This window comes from Sciurus vulgaris (genome assembly GCF_902686455.1).
Source record: "Sciurus vulgaris genome assembly, chromosome: 10".
NCBI lineage: Eukaryota > Metazoa > Chordata > Mammalia > Rodentia > Sciuridae > Sciurus > Sciurus vulgaris.
Genome location: NC_136470.1, coordinates 35,865,839 through 35,887,380, shown reverse-complemented (window position 1 = coordinate 35,887,380; position 21,542 = coordinate 35,865,839). Strand labels below are relative to the sequence as shown.

At 37.0% G+C, this 21,542-nt stretch overlaps 1 long non-coding RNA gene across 1 annotated transcript; it reads right to left on the bottom strand.

The window, feature by feature from the left end:
* Nucleotides 1-4,059: 4,059 nt before the first annotated feature.
* On the bottom strand, nt 4,060-9,909 carry LOC306670256. Its single transcript, XR_013766367.1, has 2 exons — nt 9,786-9,909; nt 4,060-4,233 (listed from the first exon to the last, which is right to left on the bottom strand). It is a non-coding gene; the product is annotated as an uncharacterized lncRNA (long non-coding RNA).
* Between the last annotated feature and the right edge of the window lie 11,633 nt (nt 9,910-21,542).

Genomic DNA, 21,542 nt, shown 5'->3' with positions numbered 1-21,542 from the left:
CCTTCTAAAGTTTCAGAGCCAAGCCATAGACTTTGAGGATTGAAACTTGCTACGTTTAGGACGTAACACACAAAACTAATCACTATAATACTTTTCAGGGCTACAGTTAAATAGTAAGTGTTCTGTCTTCCATTTTTCTCATCAGCTTTGTCTCTACTGTTTTATATAAAACAAATAATATCATTGCATTACATTATGCAATTAAAAAAAGAAAACAAAACTCTAGCAACTAAAATTACATTTCTATTTTTAGAAGTTTCAATTTCAAGATAATGAAACTGACTTTGTCTAAATATCTGTACAAAAGAAATTTCCAATTTCTCCCTCTTGGCATATTAAAATCCATAGAAACCTGTATTAACAAATGACATATAATTGAAACTTTACAGTATCTAATATAAACTGAAAATGAACTGATTAAATAAACCTTGTAAGTAAAATTACTTAGTGGTAAAAGTGACCCATAAATCTTATATATTGAGTTAATGGGTCGTTTGTGCATGTGTGTTTCTTAGGGAGTTATTTAACATAATACACTCTATTATTTTGAAAGACAGTTTTTGATATGCATACAGAACATCTGCATTTTATGTCAATGTTTAGCTTGATAGTTCTTTCTTACAATGTGATGAAATGAAAGAGAATATACAGAAATTAAACCCCAGCTTTGATCTTTTATTTCTCTTTATTATCTGATTGTCCATTAAAGGTTCTGCAGAAAGCAAAAGAGAATAAAGGCAAAGAAATTTAAAAGTTCACATGGTAAAAAGAATAATACTTGAGACCTTGAGAAAGCTTTCAAGATTAATAAAAAAATAATTTTTATTCAGAATATGAGAAATCAAGTCCAACCTGTTAAGAGACTATGTTGCAAATTTAAGTAATTAGTAGAAAGTACCAAAAAATGAAAATAGAAAATATCCTCTCTCTAATTTCATGACTTCAATATAATGAATCATTTCAGGAAGCTAAGCTATGGTAACAATGATATAGTTATAAGATTAGTATTGTAATAGCAAAAATGCATGAAAAGAAATAAATCAAGATGGTGGAAAACCACTAACACACTAGATTTTAAAATAGGTATCAAACTTTTACTATTCTACTGCTCATACTCTGTATCTGCTGATCACCTTTTCCCCCATTAATTTCCCTTTGAACTTCTCCAATTTTATCCTGATGGCTTATTTCACTCGCATAATCTCCACTTAACCTTTAATATTGCACTTCCCAGATGAAATCAACATCAGTCAATTTATCCTAGGGAACAAAGGGAAGATGGAGAGAAAACATGCTGAGGAAATGCAAGTTAAGAATATGATAATTGAACAGATGTTAAACTACATCAGAAGCGATCAAAATGTATTAATAAATCAACCAAACCGAAGTCATCCAGACAGAAAGTAAAGAGGTGTTGTTTCAACTGGATAAACATGCTTTCTTTCTTTCTGCTTTATTTCTACTCTTAAATATATGCAGCTTCTTAAAATGTATGAATGTCTTAAGTGATGTATTCACACAACAACTAATTTCCTGATAATGCCTAAAATACTAAATAAATGTCAATGACAACAAAAATAATTATTTCCTAAGCCAGTAAATATGTCCAACAGAGAGTATAAGAATCTTTAAACTATTCATATCTTTTTCTGTGGTTGATTTGCATAGTATTGACCACGATGGCAGTTAATGGGCCTTCAGGGATGCTGCCAGCTATTATTAATTGCATTAAGATGACAGGTGGCATGGATACATGCATGTCCTATGTCCACCCATTACTCCAAAGGAGCTCACTTTAGCTAGGGCAATGGAACACGTGACAGAACAGGAATTTTTTTGGATGCATAATCCACAGTGACCAAGGTCTTTCTGAGCTAAGCCATTATGGGAAGTACTGACACAAAGCATGCCCCATCCAGGACAGGTGGCAATGCACCTGGTCGCCCTCTGGCTTCAACAATGTACCAGATGCTAGGAAAATCAGAGGGTAAGTACTTTGTAATTCTGTTTGACAGATCACAGTTCAGATAAAAATGTATTTTATCTAATGATGTCACTTCAAACAAATTTGGAACATCAACAAAGGTTTTGGAAATTATCAGAAACATTTGATGAGTAATCTGCACTATAATATGTATCTTTGGTCATTAAATTTATGAGATAAATACTTCAGCTTTTCAGAGTACGTTGTCTAATAAAGAAGTTGCTAATTATATGTGACTATTTAAATTCCAATTTAAATTAAGCTTAAACAAAAGTAAAATGTAGTTCCTTAGTCATATCAGCTCCATTTCAAGTGTTCGATAATCACGGTTTAGTAGCTACCATATTATGTCACAAAGAAACACTTTCATCATTGCTAACAACTCTTAGAAAGTGCTGATTTAAAGACTAATATATTATTTGCATACAATAAATTGAATATTAACTTATATTATTACCCAATTGTTAAATATTTCAGTATAGCCTTAGGATATAATTAACAAACCATTATAAATAAGCAATGACACCCCTTCAAGGTGAAGAAATTGTCTGATTATATTTTCAGTAGTGTTTTTATTATGCTAAATAAATGTATCTATAAAATCTAAATGCAGTGACACAAATAATACTTTGGAAAGATTAGTTTCTGCATGTTTGGTAAAAAATAACTTCATAGACCCAGTGCTTTATTTTTTTCTTATCATTGAAATAAAAAGTTGCATTAAAGCTGTTGACCTTGGTAATCTGAACATAAAAGACTTTTAAAATTAAAAAAAATGGTTTTTACAATTATTTTCACATGATAAGACAGTTAAAGTAAAATGCTTTAGCCTATAACTTTAAAAATCTATAATTTTATTCAAGAGAATACAGCAAGTGAAATTGTTATAAATTAATTTTTTAGATCTAATTTAAAATTATAGCAATATATAAATATCACTAAAATGTTATTATTGTCCATATACATATTAACAAGTGACATATTATTCCAGTTGACTAATCTTTTCTTCTGATATAGTAATAATAATCTATAAGTCTCAGTGAACACATTATTCAAACATACAATTTTGTTTTCATAAAAATTTTCTTTATTATTAAATAGAAATAATTGCTCTTTATAGAGTTCAAAGGAATTTTTTGTTTGTATACACAACACACAGGATAATTATTTCATAAGTTTATATTCTAATATAAATGTTTATATTTTAAAAATCTAAATTCTATTTTTACCAATATTGGTTTGTGACATTTTTCATTTTCCCAAGTATTTCTTTAATCTTTTTTTAGTTCAATTTATGCTTACTCTAAACAAATACAAATCAATATGTGTTTTTCAAAGTCATGGGTAGACAAACATGGTGAAGTAGAGGAAGCCTGGACTTCCCAGTTACTCTGTTACTCATAAATGAAGAACAGGGATACAGCTTCTTATCAAATAGACACCTGAGGGAATTCACTGAAAATCAGTATTTGACAGGAGAAAACGCGGAAGAGAAAATACATCTGACAAACTGGTGATCATGTTGGTACCTAGTTACCAGAGAGGGAAGGGCTTACATAGAAAGAGAGGAACACAATAGATGAATTTGAGTGGAATCACCTGTAGGATAGAAAGGTAGTCTGAACTTAGCTTATTCTGAGGCTGCCCAGTGAGCTCGTGTTTGAAAAGTACTCCATGTTTCTCAACTTGTCAGTGGAAAGTTGAGGCAGGGAGTCATATTGTAGAGGTCACACTTGTTAGGGGCAGTTGTGGCTCCTCGTTAGCTCCCAGAAAAACCCTCCACAGACATAGGTCTACACAAAGAACTTTTATTTTATGCAGACGATTCACATCTGCTCAGGGGAAAAGGAAAGAAGAAAAGAGAGAACATGGCACATGGTTTCTCTCAGACATTGGAATCTCGCGGGCTGAGAGGAACCAATCGCGGAGGAGAACTCTTACAGACTGACTGATGGACAATGACATATTAGAATGTAACGTGGGAGGCAGGAAGATTATGGCAGCGTAAGCCGGAAATTTCTGTAATGGGAGAGAAAGGTGGCTTTATACCTTACATTCCATTTCCTTTTTTAAAAAAAAAATTTTTTTTTTTTTGGGTACATGGATGAAGGTCAGTCTTCTGTAATTACTTCCTGCTGGGTGTGGACATAGAGCTGGTATCATTGTGGCAGGAAGAACTGGAGACTTGATAGTTTCTCTGGAGGCACATCTGCAGCCAGGCTCCGATTTTTTGTGAGATCCTGATATTTCTGCAATACAAGTTAATTAGTTGACATGGAAGTAAAAGACAGGGGGCTCCCCTTTTCGGCTAACATTCTATTGGAAAAAATTCAGTGGTTAGGAAAATTACAAACAGGAATCCAGTCCTCATGGCTGAGCATGGTTGTCTGGTATTTTAATCGTCTGGCTCTCAATTTCTGGAATGGGAGGAAGGGTGGAGGGCTTCATGATCTTCAGTCTGAGACGAAGGGGTCCCACAGGAGTGGCTGAGTATCAGTTGGAAGAAGCCTGTGGATTAGGAACTGGAGAAGGGTTAGCGGACCGAGAATAGAGTTTAACCCGAGAAATGTGCAGCCATCCTGGTAGATTTTGTACCTTGACAGCTGTTGGCGTGGTCAGGATCACTGTATGGGGTCCCTGCCACTTGGGAGATAGAGGGATGGTAGCTTCCTGAGGAGGAGAAATAAGAACTTGGTCTCCTATTTGAAGAGGTTGGGTAAGGAGGCCAGATAAAGGTTTGGGTAGGGTGGAGTCTGCATAACCCCATAGAAATGCTTGAATGTGATTTAGGAGAGGAATGGATATTTGAGAAGGAAGAAGGGAAGGTAGGGGCACTATCCCAGGGGGCAGGATGGGACGACCGTACATTAACTCAAAAGGGGAAATATTAGTTGGTTTCTTTGGGAGTGAGTGAAGATACAGAAGAGCAAGGGGCAGGAGTTTAACCCAGTCGAGGTGAAGTTCTAAAGAGAGCTTGGTTAAAACATTTTAAGAGTTCGGTTTGCTCTTTCTACTTTGCCTGATGACTTTGGGTGAAAAGGAATGTGGCAATGTCAAGGGACCCCGAGAGCTTTGGCAAGTTGTTGGGTGACTTGGGAAATGAATTCAGGTCCATTATCTGACTGGAAGAAAGTAGGTACTCCAAAGCGAGGAATGATTTCATGAAGGATGAAGGTAGAGACAGTTATTGCCCTTTTGTTGGAGGTGGGGATGGCTTCAATCCATCCCAAGAAGGTGTCTATCATAACCAATAGGTATTTAGATTTTCTTACTGTGGGCATGTGAGTGAAATCAAGTTGCCAGTCTACCCCTGGAATGGTGCCACAGGCTTGGTGAGTCAGAAAAATGGGGGGCCTGACAGCTGTAGGATTTGTTCGCAGGCAGACTTCACATGAGGAAGAGAGTTCCTTCAGAAATGAGATATCAGAGGAGGACAGTTGCAGATGAGTTTTAGCAAATTGTAAGAGTGAAGAAAGGTTGGGGTGAAACAGACGATGGAGATAGGAAAGTATTTCCCTGTTGGTGGGTGGAGGAAAAGGATCATGGAGAGCCATAATAGGGGCTGGCCTGGACGAGAGGGCAGCCCTTTTAGCCTCCTCATCTGCCTTGTTATTACCTGAAGAGATGAATGATTGATGTGTTTGATGGGCTCTGCAATGTACAAGGCCTATAGTTGCTGGGAGGTGAACAGCCTCAAGGAGTTTTAGAATGTAACTAGAGTTGGTGATGGAGTTTCCTTTAGTAGTAAGAAGGCCTCTGTCTTTCCAGATAGCAGCATGAGAGAGGATAATGTGAAAAGCATATTTGGAGTCGGTGTAGACTGTGAGGGATTGTACCTTTGCAAGGGTGAATGCGCAGGTAAGGGCAACTAGTTCTGCCTGTTGATTGGTGGTGGTGTTGGGTAGTGGTCCTGACTCTATTACCTTTTTAAGAGAGACAATGGCATATCCAGCTCGACAGATCCCTTTATGGAGAAATGAGCTTCCATCAGTGAACGATATGAATGTAGGGTTGCGTAGAGCTCCTTCCTGGATGTTAGAGGGGTAGGGAAGTAACTCCTCCAGGGTCTCAAGGCAGTTGTGGGTTGCAGAAGCATGTATATTGGAGGGTAGGGGTAAGAGGGTGGCTGGATTTAAAGTAGAGCATGTTTTAAAGGAAATGGAAGGGTCCTCGATAAGAGCAATTTGTAAGGCTAACACCCGACAGGGTGGTAGCGTTTGCAGACCTTTATAAGTAAGAAGCTTAGACAGATGATGAGGTGAGAGCACTTCAGTGGGAGCCCCAAAAGAAAGTTTTTTTGATTCCTGAATTAAGACAAATGCTGCTGCTAATACTCTTAAGACATGGTGCCCAGCCCCTTATAGTGGGGTCTAACCTCTTTGATAGGTATGCTATTGGTCCAAAAGTGGGACCAAACATGTGTCCTAAGACCCCCAGGGTGAACCACTTATCTCAGAGACAAATAGGTAGAATAGTTTGGTAAAGTCAGGGAGGTGTAGGGCTGGGGCTTGAAGAAGGGCTTTCCTTAAGATCTGGAAAGGGGCTTTCACTGTGTTGAGGAGAGGTTCAGTGGGAGTACCCTTTGAAGCCTCATATAGGGGAGCTGCCAGGATGGAAAAATTGGGGATCCAGGATTGTAAATACCCTGCTAATCCCAAAAAGGAAAGGATTTCTTCCTTGGTGGATGGAGTGGGCATGTCCTGTATTAATGTTTTTTTCTCTACAGTGATGGCTTTAAATCCAGGTGAGAGGCTGACACCTAAGTAAACAACCTGAGGCTGGGAAAGTTGCACTTTTGCTGGAGAAACCCTATAACCCCTGTCAGCCAGAAAGTTTAAAAGCTTAATTGTGTTCCTTTGGGAGTCCTCAAGAGAGGGACTCCATAGAAGAAGATCATCAACATACTGTAAGAGAAAGGAGGAAATGAATGTGAGAGAGGCAAGATCCTGAGATAATGTTTGGCCAAAGAGATGGGGACTGTCTCAGAAACCCTATGGGAGAACTGTCCAGGTCAGCTGAGAAGAAACTCAAGTGAAAGGGTCAGTCCTAGTAAAAGCAAAGAGATCCTGTGAATCAGGGTGAAGTGGGACAGTAAAAAATGCATCCTTCAAATCTAGCACTGAAAAGTATGTGGTGGAAGAAGGGATAGAAGAAAGCAGGGTGTAAGGATTGGATACAATGGGAAAGTTGGGGAGCACTGCTGAGTTAATGATGCGGAGGTCTTGCACTAGACGGTAAGATCCATTAGGTTTTCTAACAGCCAGCATGGGAGTGTTATAAGGTGAGTTGGCAGGGCGCAGGAAGCCTTTCTGCCTTAAATCCTGGATGATTGGTTGAAGTCCTATAAGTCTCCTTTGGGGAAGGGGATATTGGGCCTGGTCTGGGTAGGATGTTGGGTCCTTTAAATGAATGAGTACAGGTGAGCATTTAGCTATAGAGGGTGTATGAGTGTCCCAGACCTTGGGGTCAACCAAGGAGGGAGGAAGGGGATATGAGGACTCTGTTTGAGCTGTATATTCCTGTAGCGTCATAAGGAGAGGAATAGCAGAGGAGTCTTGGCTAAGGTGCATGGTGGGTGAGAAGGTAATAGAGGCACCCAATTTGGTTAGGATGTCCCTTCCCAGAAGGGGAATGGGACATGAAGGAATTATTAAAAAGGAATGAGTAAAGCCAATTTGTCCTATTGGCAGCTTATTGGAGGGGTTTGTAAGGGGTTATATGGTTTTTCCCTCTACCCTGACAAGAGGATTTGGCAGGGGAAGTAAGTCCCCAAAATTCCTGCAGCATTGATAAAGTGGCTCCAGTGTCTATAAAGAAAGGGATCTGCCTGCCTGCCACCATAAGGGTTACCCGGGGCTCCTGAGTCGTGATAGTCCTCGGGTGCAGAAGTCCCGGGCCCTTTCATTCATCCATTGCCAATCCCAGCAAGTCTCCGGAGGGAGGGGCCAAGGGTGACCTGGCACTTCACTGAGCACCAGGGCAATCCATTGCCCAATGTCCCGGTTGGTGGCATCTTGGACAAGGACTTGGGGGCTGCCAGGGGTTGGGGCAGGCTTGTGCCCAGTGGCCCTTTTGCCCGCACTTGAGGCATGAGCTTGGAGGTCTTCTGGGAGCTTGGGCGCCTCTAGCGGTGGACAGTTGGGCAGGTCTAGCTGGCTGAAAGGCTTTGGCCAGCATTTGGTATTTTAATTTTTGTTTTTTTCCTTCCCTTCTGTTATAAACCTTGAATGCCACTGCTAGAACCTGTGGCTGTGGGGCAAGGGGCTCCCTATCCAACTGCCTCAATTTGACCTTTATGTCAGGGTAACTTTGGGAAAAGTAATAAGTCATAAGTAGCTGCCGTCCCTCTGGGGTTTCGGGATCCTGGTTAGTGTACCTGAGCATGGCCTCTGTAAGGCAGCTTAGAAATGCTGGCAGGTTTTCATCTCTGTCCTGTATTACTTCCTGAAGTTTGTCATAGTTAATGGGTTTAATAGTAGCCTTTTGTAGACCTGCAAGGATGCAGGTTTGAAACCTATCTCGCTGTAGACACCCAGCCTCAGTATTATAGTTCCATAGGGGCTCCCTATTTGGTACCGCTTCAGCCCCAATGGGATGGGTTGGGGTCGACTGAAGAATCTCATCTGCATAATTGCACACCTGTTCCCAGACTCTCCTGCGTTCCTCAGGGGTTAGGGTGTTGGACATGATTATGTAAATGTCATGCCAGGTAAGGTTATAAGACTGGGTAAGGTACTGAAATTCCTTAATGAAGGTTGCAGGGTTGAAGGTGAAGGAACCTAGCCGCTTCTCTATTTGAGACAGATCGGACAGTGAAAAGGGGACATGAACTCTGATTGCTCCCTCCGTGCCAGCCACCTCCCCTAAAGGGGCTAAGACATGTGCATGGGACTGCGTGGTGGGGGGACTTGGTGGGCTGAATGGAGGAGCGAAGGAGAAACAGAATGAGGCAAAGAAGAGGAATGGACAGGGGCTTCTGCAGTAGGCGGCCTGTAAGGAGAGGACTCATCAGCTGGATGGAACTCAGAAGAGAAAGAAGGGTTAAAAGGTGGGGGAGAAGCCAAGAGAACAGGTTCAGGTTTTTGAGGAGAGCAGAGATTAGGTTTAGCCTGAAAGAAAGGAAAAACACGAAAGGGAAAAGTTCCTTTCCATTCACCAGGTTGCCCACATATGTACTTAATTATAACTAGTACAATTAGACATATAATTATACTTAGTACAAAGCTAGAATTTAGGGTGTCATAAATAGACCATTCTGACTTACTATCTAAAGGACAATTTAGCTCTGATTCAGGGAATAGGTGAAGGGGTTTGAGATGATTTAATAAGCATCTCAGGGGCGAGTTTGCTGGGCGGGATGTCCTGAATCCCATGGTAAACTGAGATCCACCTGGCTACTGATTATTGGCATCCCAAGAACCACGGTGCCAGGCAATGAGAGGTTAGAACAGAGGTTTGGTTGTCATCAAAAACCAGTGTTTAACCAGGCATTAGCCGAGAAAGTTTGAAGACCTGGCCAGGATTTCGAGCGAAACGCAGCGGGAAATAAAAGAGCCTCAAATCCTGAAAAAGAATCTCAGCACCATAAAAATCAGGAATCCACCCAGCAACTAGGACCAGCTATGGGGACCAAGGAGGTACCCCCACACCTCGGCAGTCGGGTGCCGGGAGCCGCGAGGTGGGCTGGAGTCGCAGGCGGTGGTGGAGGGAACCAGGGGAATGGCCACTTCTCAGATACGGGGTGTGGGGGCTCGGCCGAGATGTGTTTAAGTGGTCAGGGGCCTGCCTAAGGGGAACTCACCAATTCTGGAGTCCCATGTTGTATGCAGAAAACTGGGCGTCCAGGTAAATGGAAGGTGAGCCTGTATCTGTGGGTGCTGGGGCTATCGGATGGGATTCCACTTGCTTAGTCAGTGAAAAAACCCAGATCCGAGTCATGGCACCAGATGTTAGGGGCAATTGTGGCTCATCATTAGCTCCCAGAAAAAAGCTCCGCAGACATAGGTCTCACACAAGGAACTTTTATTTTATGCGGATGATTCATGTCCGCTCGGGGGAAAAGGAAAGAAGAAAAGAGAGAACATGGCGCATGGTTTCTCTCAGACATTGGAATTTCACGGGCTGAGAGGAACCAATCCCGGAGGAGAATTCTTATAGACTGACTGTGGACCAATGACATATTAGAACGCAACGTGGGAGGCAGGAAGATTACGGCAGTGTAAGCCGGAAATTCCTGTAATGGGAGAGAAAGGTGGCTTTATACCTTACAACACTGGTATGTGCTATTGGAGGAACCTGGATGATCATAGTAAATATGGCCACACTGTCCTGGCCAGTGCCTACCATGTGACCTAGAGTGTACCAGACAGAACATGACTGAAACAGGCACAGAAAAGATTGCTCCCACAGGGATTCAGGTCACAGTTATGGATACTAAAACTTTCCCTTTCAGAGACCAATTGAAGCGGATAAGGATGCTGAAGAGACAGGCATGATTACATTCAAAGATGAAGACTTGGAAGCCCATATTTATTAGTGGTGGATTACATGATACCTTCTATGCCCCCATTTTCCAGGGGAGTTGTTTTCCCCACCCCAGGAATAGGTACCTGAGATCTGAATGTCCTGCAGAGATTAGCATCTGCCTGGATCATTCAGAACATTGCATACATTCAATTATTGTGAGTCCATGCACCTGTTCAATCTGAACAAAGCTTCAATAGAGGATGCTTCCCATCCACCCTATCATATACTCATGAGCAGGAAAGCTCAGAAATATTTCAACCAGCTTTTGTCCCTGGCCCAAAATGGTAGCTTGGGGAGCAACACAGAAGAAGGAAGCATTTAATAACCCTCATCCCTTGTTCTTTCTAAGGGATGCATAGACCAAGAAGAAACATCGAGAAGAGTACTCTGACCTACATAGTGAATGTCCCTCTTTTTCCACTGTTTTAACCATTTTAGTGGAGACAGTTCTTCCATTTTTCAATAAGAATTATTTTTGTTCTCAATATTTGCTGATTTGCATACACACACATTTTCTTTTTTATCATATTTTGTCTTCTTGTTATCCTTCATATTTTATCATATTTTGTCTTTTTATTATCCTTTTGTTATCTTGGTTTTTTTTTGTTTTGTTTTGTTTTAATGGTTAGTGATTTTTTATTTTATACTGTTTTTGGTTGCTATTTCTCTCCTTTAATCTCATTTTAATAGATGATTTCTCTTGTTGCCTCTATCACTATCTTTCCTTATTTCATTTCTTTTTTTCATCTTTTAATGGCTTTCACTCGCTAACTCCCTTTTCCTTTCTCTCTTTTTCACCTTTTAACTATTCTAACCTTTCTTTTTCTTTCCAGTCCTACTTCTTTTCATTAGTACAGTTCAGTACTATATGTTTGTCATCTTTTAAAACTATTTAGTTTATATAATAATTTGCCTCCACCATTCTTGTTCTTGTGATTATTGGTATTATGGATGTCATGGTTGACACCTGAAGTTTACAATAAATTGGAAAACTTAGAACAAATGGACAAATTTCTAGATATGACCTATCAAAATTGAATCAAAATGATATAGAAAAGCTAAGCACACCAATAATAAGCAATGAGATTAAAACAGTAATAAAAAGTCATTCAACAAAGTCAGTCCCAGGACCAGATGGATCCTCAGCTGAATTCTATCAGAAATATAAAAAAAAAAAAATTAATACCCATGCTCTTCAAATTATACCATGACATAAAAGGGGAGAGGGCTATCAAGTTCATTCTATGAAGCAGTACTACTCATACCAAGAATAAATAAGAACCCTGTGAGGAAAGAAAGGTACAGACCAATATCTCTGATGAGCAAAGATGCAAAAATCCTTAACAAAGTATTTAAAAGTTGTCTTCAAAAACACATTAAATAGATGGCACATCATGATAAAGTTATTTTTATTCTAAGGTTGCAAGTAGGGTTCAACGTATACAAATCAATAAATGTTATTCATCATACAAATAAAATTAAGGCCAAAAATTACATGGTCATTTCATAGATGCAAAGAAAGTCTTTGTTAAAATTTAGCTTCCATTCATGATAAAAATACTAAAGAAACCAGGAATAGAAAGAACTTTACTAATACAATCAATAAGTGTACAATACTAATACAATCAAATGAATTAAACAGACATTTCTCAAAGGAAGAAATATGAATGGTTAAAAAATGTATGAAAAGATGTTCAACACCTTCGACAATCAAGGGAATACCAATCAAAACTATACTGAGATTTTTATCTCACTTCAGTTAAAATGGCAATCATCAAGAATACAAATAATATAAATTCTGGCAAAGATGTAAGGAAAATGGAATACTACAATGCTTTTGGGACCATAAATTAGTACAACTACTGCAGAAATCAATATGTAACTTTCTCAAAAGAAGAGAACTGGGACAACTATTAATACCCAGCTATACCACTCCATGGTGTTTATTCAAAAGAATTTAAGTCAGCATACTATAGCAATATATGCACAACCATGTTCATAGCAAGGCAAATCCCAATAATCAAGTTATGGAACCAGCCTAGGTGTCTATCAAATAAATGGTCAAAGAAAATTTGGTATCTATACATAATGGAGTTTTATTCAGACATAAAGAATAAAATTTTGTCATTTTCAGGGAAATGGATGAAACTAGAGAATATTACGTTAATTGAAGCAAGTCAGATTTCAAAATACAAGTTGCCTTGTGTTTTCTCTCACATGTAGAAGCTAAAGAGAAAATTTTTAAAAAAGAAAGAAAATTAAAAGGGACTTCCCGAAAACAGAATGGACACCAGTAGAGCAAAGGAAGAGTTCAGGGGAGGGAGCAGGAGAAAGAAATTGGAGGTACTGAGGAACAAAATTGACCAAAGTATGTTACATGCATACACAAAATTTCACAATAAATTTAATTATTATTTATAATTATAACATCCCAATACAAAATATAATGTACCAAAACAAAATGACAATCATTAGCAATGCAATTAATAATGAGTTATTTGTGGGATAGATAACCTAGTGGGAAAAATGCTTCTTTCTTTCTTTCTATCTCTCCCCTTCTTGATTTTTACCAACATTAGTAGTTCACTAAAGGATTAGCAGGGAAAAATGAAGATGAAATTCCAAATAGATTTTGCAAGATAGTTTAGAATTTCAATTTGAAGGGAATCAGTGATACCAAAATATGTAATTTTTTGCATGTTTGCTTTTTGCAAGTCACTATCAACTTTATATAGATTATGTGGAGGTCACAGAAAGACACCACAACATAGTTTCTTCTCAACTTGTTTATTAAAACACTGAGGCTCAGACAGTGATGTTAAGAAATGAACCCAGGTTAACAGAGCAAATATGGCAAAACCAGGATATTCACTTCAAAGCCTTTAGTCCTTTCCCGAGTGAGAGAATCCTGGACATTTGTATATAATTGCATGATTTAATGTAATTCTGATAGGACACATTTAAAGTGATTCTTCTGTGAGCACATAAGGAAGTTTTAGTTATTTTCTACAAAAGTCAGAAAACTCTGGTATAAAAAAAGAAATATAAGAATTAATTACTGCCTTTAATGATCATATAACATTGCAATAGGAAATTAAGGGTGACACTTTCTACTGTAGTTTAGGCTGAAAGCACAAGGACAGCACATCCTGCACTCTTAAGAAGACCTACCTTACAAAATATTCTAATGGAATTTGCTGAGGTTCGGAGTTCAGACCCTTATCCAGGTCAAGGGTATAGGTGGAATGGAATGTGAAAAGAAGAACAGAGGGCATTTGCAAAAGGACTGTTTCACAGAAAGTTGCTGCTAACTCCTCTCCACTCAGGGGGAGAAGGTAAAGATGTTTTGTTGACCTCACAGTAAAAGAGATAAGAGAGTTCATTATTTATCTCATTTAGTTTGAGGAAGCAAGAGGGGACACAGAAGAATCTGCATTCTGACTTCTTTCTGAAATGTCTAAGGACAAGAAGCTGTCCTACTACATCCATTTGAATCAAGGAGAGATAGCTCATTGGGATCTGTAGGAACTTCTGTGAGTACTGTCACTCAGTACTATGCCACCCGGAGCACCCTGGCATGGGTTTATCTTATGAACTATGTAGTAGGACCAATAAAGCAGTTATAAAAAGGCAAAGGTTAAAGTCAACATTAGCTTTTCTATGCTAATGGAAAGGTATTATCCATTAGTGTAGATCCCAGTGGAAAGGGATCTACCAGCCCCAACAGTTGTGAAACCATCTGATAAAATAAAATAATTTTATATTTCCCTTTCCATTGTTCTCTTTTCCAACTTTAACTTTAGAAAACTAGGAAAGTAATGACTCTGTCAATTCATAAGCAAATAATCAGGTCACAGCAGCATTTGCGTGAGGATAGACATATGGATCAGCAACTTAGAATTGAAAGCTGAGAAGTAAACTTTTCTATTAAGGGTCAAGTGATTTTCAACAATTGTGCAAATAAAATTCAATGGGGGAAAAATAGTTTTTCAACAAATGACGTAGGGCAACTGGATATGAATACGATGAATATGCAAAAGAACACCTACATGGGAAAAGAAGGAATAGATAAAATTTTAAATAAAGTTGGGAACATTAATGATAACAGACATCTTATTCCTCAAGAAGTAAGCAAAATTGTCATTGTCATTATAAAATAAAATTTATTTTTATTAGATTTAGTATTTTTCACTTAAGAATGATAAGAAAAAAAAAGTAGAATATATGGTTTTCACCCATACATAGTGGGTAAATATCCCATAGTGAAGAAATTTTAAAGGAACTGTGGATGACAAAGTAGAATTGCTTTTTGATTAAATTTCATGATTAATATGTGTTCAAGCTATAAGTTGTAACAGAGTTGGGTAAAAGCTGTCATGTGGTTTCTCTGATATCTAATAGTCTATATTTCCATATTACCAATTTCTAAAACAATGCTAGATTATTAGAGATAAGAAAGTAATATAGAAACCATCTTTATCCCCTAAGATTATGTAACCTTTGTTTGTTTTTTGATTTTGGTTTTACTGGTATGTGAGCCACTTGTTTTCAAATCATCCTGCCAAGCAAATTCTCATTGTTTTCAAAGAACTCTATTCTCTGTGTATATTTTCATATTTTTTTGCATTGGCAGAGATGAATGATTAAATGGAAAACAGTATTTGGAAGTGAGAGATTATGTATTGTTCTGATGACATGTGCTAACATTTTTAGGAGGACCTACCCTATCCTTTTCAGAAAGAATTTGTTTACCTTTCAGAGCAAAAAAGCCACACACACACACACACACATGCACACACTCACAAGCCCCTCTGAAACTGTAGATGTTCCAGTCACCCTACATGTACTCCTTGAGTCTCTTATTTTGTGGGTCTGTTCCTGTGGTGCAATTCCCACTGCACAAGCAGATGCCATCTGCCTCTCCTTGTCTCACCCCTTGGGAAACTGCAGCATGGTGCTCAATGGCTTCTAAGATCACTCTAGGAGTTAATAAGTCTTTTCTGTGGTTCAGAGGCCCCTGGGTCTTATGGGGAAATAGAGAAAAGAAAACACTATTAGGCTAACTTGAGATCTTGAAAATAGGGTAATAGCTCAGAATCTTCATAGCTTTAGACTCAACCTCCCCACACTAATATATTAACAATGTCTTCAAGTCAGTTTTCCAATCTAACTCAAAATACAGCTTAGTATTCACTCCAATTCTGCTATAAATCTGAAACCAATGTATTCACTCTCCTAATTTCTCAAACTACTTTTCATTTTCCCATAAAATCATTTGCCATATAACAATGTTTTGGTCAATAACAGACAACATTTACATCAGTGGTACCATTAGATTATAATGGAATTGAAAAAAATCCTGTTGCCTAGGGATGATTCTTCCTTCATAGCACAAACATTGTGTGTTTGTGTTCATGCTGGTGTAAATGTACCTACTACACTGCCATTATAAAAGTATAGCATTTACAATGATGTACAGTACATTGTACTTGATAATGAGGAAAAACAACTCTGCTACTGGTTAATGTAGTTACTAAACTTTACTTTTAATTGTTATTTTAGAGAGTACTTTAACATATAAAATCTTTAGTGTCAAACAATATCCCTGTTATGCCTACACAGCCTTATACATTTACTGTGTCTCTATTGTATCATTTTCTCTTGTGCTTAATTTGATTTTGCGGTTTTGTAGGCATACTCTGTGATATTCACAAAACAATGAAATCACCTAATGACACATCTCTCAGACACGTCCCTGGTTGAGTACTGTGTGGTGTGCTTTTCACCAATGGTGTCTGCAACTTGTGCTGTTTTAAGCACACTTTATCTGCTCACCATAACTAATATCCATAAATGAGGACATCAGCTGAAAATATTTCTGCCCTCTTCGAGTAAATAATGAATAGGCTTGATTGTGGCAAGAGAAAAAAGAAAGATGAATATGATTTTGTCCCAAAGGATGAAGTGGGGGATTAAGAGTTGATGACATGTACCCCAACATAATGTTTTAAAAATGCTGGCTGTTGTTGGTCTGTTAGATGTCTCCTTGCTGATTATTCTGAAGTTGCTTGGGATTCATAGAGCAAGGAATACTGAAGCAAAATATGAGTGCTGAAGATTCTCTGATTAATGCTTAAACATCTTCAGAATAGACCAATTAATTGAGTCAAATATGACTTAGAACTGAAATGCCAATTTCTGTGTACAATGAACTGGTGAATCACATAGACAGCAGTCTAGTCCCATCTTCACTGTCAACCCAGTCCTACATGTGCCTATTTTCTCATTTGCCAGAGTAAGTGGTTAGATATGACCAGGTGACTTACAGATTTAAAAAAAAATACAACCAGGCTTTTAGGAGTTCTTATTTGTTCTAAAAAAAAAAAAAAAAAAAATCCAAACTTCCTAAGATTATATACTCACAGGTTTGTTGTTTCTGTGTGTTGTTTACTCTGAAATCATTCCAGTTAATTGTGTTCCTCTATTTGTAAATTCTCATGCCATTTCTTCAAGAAAAACTGTGGGGTCTCATCTGCTGCTAATGTCTTTATACCATATTTCTTTTTTTCTTTTTCTTTTTTTAATCATGCGATGAAGCATAACTCTTTATTAAATGAAGCTCAACTGCAGGGAAGGAAACTAGATCTGGAAGCATTAAACACAACCTCTTCAGTGAGAAATTGTATAACATTCCTCCAATTTCTGTCTTACATTTTAATGTTATTTTTAGTTTTTAAAATTCTACATTCTTTGAACTATATGTTTCCCATAATTACAAAGATGATCAGTTTATGAACACTGTTCTACATTATTTTGGGTGCAAAATATTGCTTTCTGTACTTCTCATTTAGAGAAATTTGAAGCTAGAGTACAATTTGACCATGAGTGAATGCCAGATGCATTATCTTTCCTACTCCATTAGCATACATGGTGACTTAAGCCACAATCAGTATTAGTGAAGATTTCCCAGATTTCTGCAGTGGATTAAGGTTAGTGAAGCAGTAAAGTAGAAGGCACCAGGAGCTGATTTCTCCCTAGGCAAAGCCTCAGGACACTTTTGCCTCAGGATTTTCATGGTGCAGAAAAATACTGTGAACAAAGGGAATTTGAAAAGCAAAGAAGAAAACAATATATCCTATCTGTCTGTGATCAGCATAGACTACATGCATATAGAGCTTTTCTTTTTCAAGTATATTTTTCTCATTTAAATAAAAAAAAATCCTTCCATAATTCTTAGACATTAATTAAATAGTGTGGAATATTTGTACTCCAACCCCTTCCATTGTCCTTGGGTGAACTGGATTGATGTGACAGTCTCTTATGAAGATAACTTTTCCCTGCTTACCCATCATTCCTGTAATGTCTAAATTAGAGTGCAGAGTTCAGTCAAAGGCCACTTTGAGAAGCTGCAAAGAACTGTCTATGTTGTTCCAGAAAAAGAAACAATTTATAAATGTTATTCTGTCATAAGAATACAGGTCTGTCCTTAAAGTCTTTTGCCATAATTCTTAGTAAAGAGGTCTATGTCTTCAAAATCACTCTAAATCTCTAAAGTTAAGATGGCTCAAAGCCATTACCATCATCTGTACGTATGATAGGGTCTAACTTTATCTCCGTTTTGATTAGGTGGTTTAGGAAAAGGATAATAATGTATATGAAGCAATTGGGTTATTTGCAGATGGATTCACAGTAAGTCATTTCCTATACTTTTAAGTTCAAAATGGTTTAAACATGGGTCATTAGGTAATGCGAACCTAATGCGAGGTTATACTCTTTTGTTATAAAGATACAGCTGAGGAACTCTTCTAGTATGTAGATAAATAACTTATTATGAGCAATAATAAATACAAATAATTTATTTTGCAGCAATTAATTCAAGTGAGCTTAAAGTGTTTTCTCTTAAAGTGCAATGAATGTGATTTTTTGGCAATTATCAATAGAAAAAGCCATATGCTTTAATATTTTTCCATTTAATTCCTTAATCATATTAATTTTTAAATGGTCTTACCATATATTTTAAAGGTAAGAATGAACTATAGACTTGTTTTATAAAAGGATTTTTCATATTGTCCTTTGCTATTCATTTCCTCTTTGCTCTCTCACTGCATATCATTGTGACTATACTAGTGAAAATATAGTTGGATTCTCTAATCAATGCATTGAGCGTGGGCTATTGTCTACCTTGTTTTCATTTGAATACTTAAATCTAAATATGTAATTAGCAAAAATACCTCTTATAAACTTTACCTGAGATACCATTGTTAAATGAATGGTGAATTATTCAAGTAATATTGAAAATTGATTCACCAGGAAATTTAAGAGAAAATATCTAAGAATATTTACTTTTGCAAAAATTGCATTGCTTATGCTTATTAAAAACTAATAATATAGTTTAGAGTGTAGAGGATTATTATTTTTGCATATGTTTATTTTTGAAAAATGAATAAAAAAACGGTGGTACTGGTAGTAACTGAAGCAGGTTTAAAAATGTTCTTCTTGCTTTATGATTCAGTTTCTACATCTGTAAAGTTTAGATTATATACCTAGAATTCTACAATTGTTTCAACATTCATTATTCAACATCTATTCATAGGAGATATTGATTAGAATTTATTCGAATCATCATTCTAAAGCATATATAAAATATTTTACTGATCAGTGAACAAATTTTTAATTATCTTCATTGTAAATTGCAAGTTAGATGGGCAGACTTTTCCAAGATTGTGCAATCCACTATAGGAAGCAGTGCTAAAATAAAAGTACCCCAGAGCTCTAACAGATTTTTTTAGAGTTTCACAGACCCAAGTGTAAATTCCAGCCTTAAACCTTAGAGAGGACAGAAGTAAAACACTAACCATGGCAGCTGGTACTTGACGAGTTCCAAAAATCAAAAATAAGAAAAAGAAAACAGTTCCCTCTCCTCTTTGGTCCATTTCCCCAAGTGTGCCATAGATGAACTTTCACTGGTCACATCCAGTGCTCAACCCACACCTGTAGCTCTGCAATGGATGTTTTTGGTTTTCCCTGTTTATCTATGTGTTATGGCTTAGATACGTGGTGTCCCCCAAAGTTCATGAGTAAGACGATCCAAGAAGGTTTAGAGGTGATCTGATTGTGTTATGAAAGCTGTGACCTAATCAGTACATTAATCCCCTGATAGGGGTTAACTGGGTGGTAACCTTAAATAGGAAGGGTGTGGCTGGAGGAGGCAGGTTCCTGAGGGTGTGCCTCTGGGATTTATCTTGGTTGAGTGGAACTCTCTCTTTGCTTTCTGGTGGCCATGGGTTGCCCTGCTTTCCAGCACCACACTCTTCTGCCATGATGCTCTGCCTCAAGTTGGGCCCAGGGTCCCAACTTGGGTCTTTGACCTCTGAAACTGTGAGTTTCAAATGAATTTTTCCTCCTCTAATTGTTCTTATCAGGTCTTTTGGTCACAAAGGCCAAAAGACTGACTCAAACACAGTTCAAGAAATAAGTCAATTGAAAGAAAAGATACTGACTGTATGAGATTTTCTCCCGTCTGTTTCCACATTTTCACCTGAAATTTGTTAAATATTAATCAAAAAGTAGATATTAGATATCTTTGAAATGACCAAGTGGAAGGAACAGAAAAAGAGAGAAAAACTATGACCCCCACAGATTGAGGTCATCATGACAGTTATGACATGAAATACTAATCATTTCTGAAGAGTATTTCTTAAAAAAAAAAAATCAAGATGATGCTATTTATCATATTTTTATCCTAAAATATTCATTTAAAATTTTATTCCAATTTAATTTTCTATGTTTTTGAAAGATTTATTATTTATTTTATTGTTATAATCTAATTTAATGTTACAAATAAATATTTGGTGCCATAATTTAATTAACAAGTACCCTTTTGGAAGATCTAGGGTTTTGATTAATTTTTAATGTTTCCTTTTTGCTTTTAGTTGTTTTATTATAAATAATGTTGCCACAAATATGTTTGCAAATGCCATGATGTTGTTAGATTGACCAAGAAGTGGTAAAAGTGTGAATTAAATGTAGATACCAGTAAGTTAGGGATGTATATTATATCTTTCACCATAACTAAAAGAATGATTATATATAACTCAAAAACAAAAATAAATAATCCAACTTTAAGAATGGACAAAGCTATTATTTATTTAAAGAAGGTATATAAATACCAATGTATACACAGAAAGATGGTCAACATAACTTATTATTAGGAAAATGAAAATTAAAACCATTACCTATTCATTAGGATGAATACTATATGAATAAATAAATATACATAAAAAGAAAGTACAAATTTTTATGAAAATGAGACGCCCTTATGTATTGCTATGGGGAATGTAAAATGGTGCAGCTGCTATGAAAAATAATATGGTTGTTCCACAAAAATCAAACAAAGAATTACTGCATAATCCAGCAATTCTACTTCTGCATACTTGCCCCTGAAAACTGAAAACAAGAGCATGACCCATTATTTGTGTATATATGTTAATGGGAGCATTGCTCATAGTGGCCAAGTGGTGGAAGCAACACAAATATCCACAGATGGATGAGTGGATAAGCAAAATTTGCTATATACATATAATGGAATATTCTTCACCTTTAAAAAAGAAGGAAATTCTGGTGAGTGTTACGACATAAATGAACCTTGGGGACCATGTCAACTGAAATAAATCAGTTACAAAAGGACAAACAATGTATGTTTCCACTTATACAAGGTACACAAAAGAGTAGGATTTATAGGGACAGTAAGTAGAATTGAGGTTCCAGGGGTTGGGAAGGAGAGGTATATGAGAGGCTATTGTTTAATGGGTATGGAGTTTCAGTTTAGGAAATTATAAAGTTTTGGAGATGAATGGTTTTGATGTAATGTAGATATACTTATGTAAATATATAATGTAAATATACTTATGTAACAATGCAGAACTATACACTTGAAAATGTTTAAATGATAAATTTTATGTTGTATATGTTTTGCCACATTTAAAAAAATGCTTTTCTAGTATGTAGGTAGAGCTAAATCATGAGCACAGGT